The sequence below is a fragment of the Brassica oleracea genome, chromosome C6 (assembly GCF_000695525.1).
Source record: "Brassica oleracea var. oleracea cultivar TO1000 chromosome C6, BOL, whole genome shotgun sequence".
Classification (NCBI taxonomy): Eukaryota; Viridiplantae; Streptophyta; class Magnoliopsida; order Brassicales; family Brassicaceae; genus Brassica; species Brassica oleracea.
In genome coordinates, this window is record NC_027753.1 from 19154377 (window position 1) to 19163269 (window position 8893).

Consider the following 8893-nt stretch of genomic DNA (forward strand, 5'->3'; position numbering starts at 1 on the left):
ATGATTGTACAGTGCATAAGCATAAGTTATGTTTTGTTGTTGTATTATTGCTATGAATCTTAGTTTATGCGTATTGATCAAAACTAAGAAATTTAAACTCAATTTTATCATTTCGTTAACCAAGATCCACATAAGTGTAAACTTCACACAAATTTCGTTAACCATATCTACTTTTGTTGTTGGGTTTAAGGTTTATATTTGAATTTAGAGGGTGAGTGAGATTGGGGGTTAGGTTTATGATTTAAGGAAAATTAATTATTTTACATACTTTTAATATTTGGGTTTATGATTTATATTTAGGTTTAGAGTTTAGTGATTAATGTTTAGGGTATAGTATTTTGTCGGTGGAGTGGGTAAGGTTGGGGTTAGCATTAACTTCTTTCATGATATCATAGACATTTCATAATTTCATCAATATATACTAAGCTATTTATTTAGTTCCATTCTATTTAGGTTGAAGGTTTATATTTAAGTTTACGGTTTATATTTTAGTTTAGGGTTTACTGATTATGGTTTAAGGTTAAGTATTTAGGGGTTTATGGTGGGGTTGTTATATGGTTAATTATTGAGGGGTTGTATGGGGTTGGTGTTATATACTATTTTGGTGATATGGAATAGAACACTCTTGAACTTTCATATTATATTATTTATTTTATTTGAGTTTATGGTTTATATTATCATGTTTGGGTATAGTGATTACTTGAGAGGGTTTGAACCATAGTCGACTTGTGTTGACATTTGGAGCCAGAATTACCATCTTCCATAAAGCCATATCCATATCAACATACGTTTGTCTCTACAAGATTGGTTTTGTCATGTGTACTTGACAATTTTGAATTTCTTATTCCACCTGGGTCATGTAGAATAGAAATTCATCAGTCCGTTAGTTCGCACTTTCAGTTGAGTTTATATTCGACGCTTCAGGTAGACTATGAATGCATATGGTTGGAATTTCACATTTTCGGTGACATGGATTCATATTGGATCGGGGGTCATATTCCCTTGTAGGGTTTAGTGATTAGTTAATAGGTTGTAACATATATTAATTTTTGTTTTTTATTTTCATGATATTTGATCTATATGTTGTCACCTATTTTATTTCGTCGTATAAAATAGCAATGTTAAGAAATTAGTTTCTCTGCTACGTTTCCATAAGTTGTAAAACGTGTACACTTAGTATCTCCTCATTTTCTTTTATAATGTAACTATCATACGTGATAAATACAGTTGGTCTTTCACCTTTGTATATGTATGTGCGTGTTTGCATTCGACAGAAAAGCACCACGTCATCTATTTTAATCATTGTAACTGGCAACTTGTAACTTAAAAAGACATAACCGGCTGAAAAGTGAGAAAAAGACATATATTAAATTATGTCAAAATCAGTGTTAGTTACCTAATTTTTTTTTTTGTCACAATGTTAGTTACCTAATTTATCTCTGAAAAATGGCTATTTTGCCAATAAACCCTTGATTTTTTTCTTATATAGCGTTTATCAAATTTGTAGATTTGTTCACGGAAATGCCGAAGTAAGAAAAAAATGAATGACTAGAAAACATAATAATTAACCTCAATTATCTACATAATTGTGCATGTGCAATATATATTGAGAAAACGATAAAAATAGCACTAAATCAAGTTTTTGTTCTCAAACTAGCACTCAAGGTCAAAAGTCACAAAAATAGCACTTAATGTTTTATCAAAAGTCACAAACTTAGGGTTTGGAGTTAAAGGGTGGGGTTTAGGATTTAGGGTTTAGGGTTTAGGGTTTAGAGTTTAGGGTTTAGGGTTTATGGTTTAGGGTTTAGGGTTTAGAGTTGAGAAATGAGGTTTTGGGGATAAGATTTCAAATTTTGAAAAATAAAAAAAGTTAAAATTTTCAAAGGATAAACTTAAAAATGTGTTATTTTGGTCATTTTAGTTTTTGAGTGCTATTTTTGTGATATAAACTTAAAAATGTGCTATTTTAGAGATTTTTCCGTATATATTCCTTTGTTGTCATATTTAATGATTGTGTCGGTTTGGAAAAATTATAAATTTGGGTCAACTATCGTAAGATATGAAATTTAAAATTTTAATTTCCTTTTTTTAAGTTTGCAAACAATAATCCTCAAAAATGTTCAAAAAAAAACAATAATCCCCAAAATAATATTTATTTTAATTATAAATTTAAAATATATATTTAAGTTCAACATAAACATATAATATATATTTATAAAAATATAAAGGCCCGTACGTAATACTAGTTATTTTCTAAAAGGCGAGACTTTTGACTTTTCAGTTTCGTAACTTTTTTACTGTTATTTAGAAAAAAAAAAAAGAAGAATATTTATAAAAGCTGTACTTTCTTCATTAGCTAGAATTAAACTCAGTTGTTGAGCTATAAAGAGAGAGAGAGAGAGGAAGGCGAAAGAGACCCAAAACTCAGAAGCATCAGGCTTCGATTTCAAGTAGTAATAGATCTTCCACTCTGGGATTTGATCGGCGATGGATGCGGCGGAGCAGAACCACTTGCTGCCCAAGAAGAAGAAATCCGAAACGGAAGACGATAAGAGGTTCGTTTATATCTCTGCTGAGTTAGTCCGTTTTTTAAGGTTTATGAATTTGATTTATCTCGAATAGGAGGAAGAGAATTGTTCCAGGGAGCTTGTTGAAAGCAGTGGTGAGACCTGGAGGAGGCGATTCAAGCCCTAAGGATGGTGATCAGGTACTAATCTGGTTTGTCGAGAGAGAGAGAGACACGACGAGTGGTCAATTTTGATGTGTGTTTTTTCTTTCTTGGTCAGATTATTTATCACTGTACTGTAAGGACACTGGATGGTGTAGTAGTGGAATCTACGAGGTCTGAATGTGGAGGTGGGGAACTTTACTACAGTAAGGGCATTTTGTTAGGTACTCTCATTGAATGAATGTGTTTTATGTTTCCATCAGGGAGAGGTTTACCAATAAGAGATGTCTTGGGGAAGAGTAAAATGATACTTGGATTGCTCGAGGGGATTCCCACTATGCATAAGGCTGAAATTGCAATGGTAACTCTTGAAACCTTTGTAAAGATCCGTTCTTGTCCCTGTAAATTGTGTTTACTCTGGCCTCAAAGATATTTGTGTCCCTTTACTTGGATTGTAGTTTGTTTACTGTATAGGATTTAGTTAATCCACTTGAGTTACCTGAAATTCAGATAATTTGTTTGATTCTGAAATGCTTAAGAAGTCTTTCTTTGTCTTCATTTTTTTCCAGTTCAAGATGAAACCTGAAATGCACTATGCAGAGAAGGATTGTCCTGTCTCAGCTCCAGGCAATTTTCCAAAAGATGATGAGCTTCATTTTGAGATTGAATTGCTGGATTTTGCTAAAAACTGAAAAACTTCCATTTCATATGTTCTGACTTAAATGTTTGTTTCCCTCTTTCTAGATTGCAAGTGATGATCTTGGGGTCGTCAAGAAGGTAGGACTTGATTGTCCATATGTTGCAGAATAAGCAGACGCAGAATGACATGATCCAAATATTTCTTGTTCTTCCTGATGGCTCATTGCTTTCCTTTTATATGAAAGATTGTAAATGAAGGCGAGGGCTGGGAATCTCCTAGAGAACCGTATGAAGTAAAAGCCAGGTAATTTGTTTAATGTTTGATCATTCCTACATTTTGAGTCTAAAAATCAAGTAACCTTGTTTTCCCTTGTGGGAAATTTTTTTAATGCATTTTTTTTGTTGGTGTATATTAGGATATCAGCTAAATCCGGTGATGGACAAGTGCTCTTATCTCCCAAAGAAGAACCTTATTTCTTCACGTTTGGAAAATTTGAGGTGATTGTTAAGTTTATGGGCACCTTCAGCCTTCTACTCTCTGTGCATGCATGCATATCTGGTCTGGTGGAACACTATCATTGCTGAATATTGCTCGTCAATTAGGCAGGTGCCTAAAGGTCTTGAAATTGGAATTGGAACAATGGCTCGGAAGGAGAAGGCAGTGATATATGTTCGAAAGCAATATTTGACTGAATCTCCTTTGATGCATATAGCCCACGACCTCGAGGAAGTTCATTTTGAGGTTGAACTTGTTCATTTCATTCAGGTATAAGAAAGACGAAACTTGTATAATCATGTTTACTTATGTAGTATTTTGCGCATTTAAGAATTAGGAGTCTGAGTGGTTGACATTCGAGTTCTCACTTTGAAGGTGCGAGACATGCTCGGAGATGGACGCCTTATAAAACGTCGAATTCGAGATGGAAGAGGTATGTGTCACACACACTTTGTTTTTAACGTTTTCTCTGTTTCAACATGATGCTGGTTTGTACTCTGATGCATCTTCCTAGACCCCAAACTCTTATTCGCTGAATAGGTAGTTTTATCACATCACATTAATAGGAGAATTTCCAATGGATTGTCCTCTCCAAGACAGTCGGTTAAGCGTTCACTACAGGGGCATGCTTCTCAACGAAGACAAGACTGTCTTTTATGATAGTAGGATTGAAAATGGTGATGAGCCGTTGGAGTTCAGTTCAGGAGAAGGACTGGTCAGTTACTCCAACGTTTGTAGATTAACCCTAGTGGATTTATTTAAGCTTAAGAATTTATTGTCGTATGGGCAGGTGCCAGAGGGATTCGAAATGTGTACTCGTTTGATGCTACCTGGGGAGATTGCTCTTGTTACATGTCCCCCTGATTATGCATATGACAAATTTCCAAGGTCATACTAGTAACTGTGTAAATCAAACCGAACAAGATAGCGTATAAAGTTTTAGTGGAGAAACAGACTCATTCGATTCTCTTCTCTCTTGATAGGCCGCCTGGCGTTCCTGAAGGTGCACATGTTCAGTGGGAGATTGAACTCCTTGGCTTTGAAACGCCAAGAGTAAGTTGGTCTACTGTTGATGCTTTCCCTAGAATTTGTAAACAGCTTCCTACATTTCTTACGAGTCTAGGGTTTCTTGTCTCAGGATTGGACTGGTTTAGACTTCCAGAGCATCATGAACGAGGCAGAAAATATCAGAAGCACGGTATGGATCAAATGTTCTACTAATACCTATATTTAGCTATTCTTGTGTGGACTTCGTAGGTCACACCACACCAGATCTTTTAACTTATAGCTCTTCTGTGTTTTTGGTTAATACTTTGAACTTCAGGGAAACAGGCTGTTCAAAGAAGGAAAATTTGAGCTCGCTAAAGCAAAGTACGAAAAGGTAATAGAGTCGAAGAAACGGTAGCAAGTCCAGTTTCCTCCCTTTGTCATCATCTGTAAGTCCAGTATTAGCATTTCTTTCCTCGTGTCTAATCGATGAAACGAAAACCAGGTGCTCCGAGAATTTAATCATGTAAACCCACAAGATGATGAGGAAGGAAAAGTATTTGGTGAAGCAAGGGTGAGTATATCTTCTCCTTGCGCTTGTAGTTGTAGATATGAATAGATTAGATAGTAACCACATTTACGTAGCTCTTATTTCCCTCTTCTCTGCTGTTATTTATAGAATATGTTACATCTGAATGTTGCGGCTTGCTTGCTTAAATTGGGAGAGTGGAGGAAGTCTGTAGAGACATGTAATAAGGTAACATTCAATAAACAATCTCTTGAGAGCTTTATTCACGAGTCAGAAGTTTTTGGATTTCTGAAACCTTTTGTACCCCATTTTCCAAGCAGGTCTTAGAAGCAAAGCCTGGCCATGCAAAGGGTCTCTACCGACGCGGAATGGCTTACATGGGAGGTGGAGAGTACGAAGCCGCTAGAAATGACTTCAATATGGTATTTTTATACTAAATTTGCTTGTTATAATCCATTCCTTATAGAGATGGAAATTTGATTACTAATATGACTTGAATACTGTGAATATGTTTAGATGATCAAAGTGGATAACTCATCAGAAGCTGATGCGTCAGCCGCACTTTTGAAACTGAAGCAGAAGGAACAGGTCAGTGTTTGAGTTCAGACACGTTTTGCTGTTACAAGATTATCTGAAATGTTATATAGTATCATATCTTTGGACCTTCCAGGAAGCGGAGAGCAAAGCTCGAAAACAGTTCAAAGGATTATTCGACAAGAAACCGGGGGTGATAACCGAAGTTGGTTCAGAAATAAGAGAGCAGACTAAGACTGGAGAAGAAGTAGATGAGACAAAGGACAATGAGGAAGATGATGAAACACAGGAAGAAGAAAGTACGACCACGGTGAGTACTGACAGCAAGTGGTCGGAGAAAGCCTGGCCGATTATGAAGAATGTGATGGTTCAGATAGGAATCCAGCTCGGTGTTGCTCTGTTTGGTGTTTTGATTTTCCAGTTTGTCAGCGCCAGATTTACATAAGAGACCAATGGTAGTCGCTCAAATACTCACAAAATATAAAACTAATGGATAATAAAAAGCTCATATATATTCAAATAACTCTAGTAATTTGTGAAAGTAGTTTTTTGGGGGGTCTAATTTGTGACTAATCTGTGAAAGACTTAGGTCTACGAAACAAAATAATGCATTCTTTATTATTCCTAGATATTTTTTACCTTTTATAAAGAATAGTTTTTCTATAAGAATATATATAACAAATTTGTTCTTCACCAAAACTGATAAAGAATAATTTTTTTTCCTATAATTTTATTTTTCTGTATTTTTTTTTACTTATTTCTAATGTTCTTATAATGGTCATCAGTAGGAGTGGACGTTCGGATACCCGTTCGGATACGGATAAGGTATTTCTGATTTTCGAGCATTTCGGTATATGGATAAAGAACTCGTTCGGGTAGTTCTATACTTCGGGTCGGGTTCGAATATTTTTAGTTCGAGTTCGGTTATTTTGAATAAAGTTCGTATATTTAGATTTTAAAAGAAAAAAAATTAAATTTTTCATTTTTTAAGTTTCTTGTATCTAAAAATATAGATTTCATTTAACTGATTTTTTATATATTTTTTATAGATCGAATGATTAATAGGTTTGGAGATAATATTTCAAAAACAAATAGATATTAATTTGGGTATTGTTTTTAAACTTTGAATGTAACTTTTGTTAATACATAAAACAAAAAGTTTGACATGCACTTTAATTGAATATCAAATCATTTTATCCAGAATTATATATATATATATATATATATATATATATATATATATATATATGTATACTTATGATCTTAAAGTATGTGTAACATCAATATAAATATTTTTTTAAAAAATGAGAGATGTAAACTAGAAATATAAGGGTAAGTATATATACGTTCGGTTATCTTTGAATATTCATTCGGGTTTAGATATTACCCGTTCGGGTATTTTGCTACTCCGGTTTAGATTTCGGTCGGGTTTTTCGGGTCGGGTTCGGGTGCGGCTTCGTGTACCGGGTAAAGTGCTCACCCCTAATCACCAGTTAGACTCTTATTCTTACGTTCACCCCTTAAAAATGTTATTACCTATCTTATAGCCAATAAAAATTTGACAAATCATATTTTATTTTTGAAATAATAAAAAGGTAAAAACAAATAAAAATTAGTAATATTTGCTAAAGGAAAAAAACATTAACGAGGTTAATGCTGTCCGTAAAAACATAAACCATTGGATTAATTCTAAGCCTTTGGATAAACCCTAAACCCTTGTGTAAATCTTAAACCCTAAATCATAAACACTATACCCTAACACACTATCCTAACCCCTTGGTAAACTCTAAACTCTTGGATAAATTTTAAATCATTTGTAAACCCTAAACCCTTGGATGAATTTTAAATCATTTGTAAACCCTAAATTTTAACATATAACATTTTAGTGTTTTACGAAATTTATAAGTAAAAACATTGTTTTGTTCAAATAATATAGTCCAATTGTTTAGTAAATTTTATACATAGTAGTATCTATCATATTATTTTAGTAAATTTTATAGATATAGGATATTTTTTGGATGTGATGATATTAAATTTTATTTTTTAATTAAGAATTCAAAATATTAGATTGTTGGGTGTTTTTCAAAACCAACCCACAATTTCTAGTCAAACCCAAAACCAACCTCTTTTTTTTGTCATTACTATTCATCAATAAAATTTTCATACTATCCCTATGTTTTTGAATTATTCACAAAATTGCCATTTTTATTTAATTTTTTATTAATTTCAAAATTAACAAAAAACCAAATACACCCTAACCATTTCTTCTTATTTACAAAAATGCTATCATCATCAATTTTTCCAACCACCATGAACCACAATTTTTGAGCTCTAAAGCTCAAGAATTCAATTTTCAACCACTTTTTTTTTCTTATTCTAACCCCAAAAACTTCATTTACTCTCATCTCCTCTACATTTCCATCTAAAAAATTCTCATAGCTTTCATTTTCATAATCACAAACTTCATATTTTCGAGTTTCTTCATTAGTGAATAGTCAAAGATGTTTCTTTTTGCTCATATTTGGAGTTTGGACGGTTGAAAAGGTTGGAAACGAGCTTTACACAGGAAAAAAGTATCTATTTACATTGTTTTCGTTCTTTTTCAGATCTGTGTCGCAACGGTAGACTGTTTTGTATGTCTACGCCTCCGTGGAGACTTACGATGCAGTCTATTTGTCAACGCACGGGTTAGTTTTGCAATTGACTAAACAATTTTTGTTTCTAACGCAGACTTCCCCAGTAGTCTCCGTCTTTACCTTTGACAACAAAAATAAAACTTTCGGTAGACTTACTAAGACGTCTACCTAAAAGAGGTTAGTTTTTCATTTGACCGAACTTTTGACTTTTCAAAATAGACTTCAACGGAAGTCTACAAAATGTAGACTGCCAACAAAGTCTATAAAAGGTCAGTTCTGCATTTGACCAAAACTTTGACTTCGTTGAATAGGTTAGTTTTGTGTTTGACCAAAAAGTTTAAAAAGCAATCAAAAATTTATTAAATTGTAGACTTCATATGCAGTCTTCTTATCTTAGAAAAAAA

The 8893-nt window shown here is 33.5% G+C and overlaps 1 pseudogene; it reads left to right on the forward strand.

Annotated features, from left to right (window-relative positions):
- Positions 1-2342: 2342 nt before the first annotated feature.
- Positions 2343-6376, forward strand: LOC106296362 (annotated as a pseudogene).
- The last annotated feature ends 2517 nt before the right edge of the window (positions 6377-8893 follow it).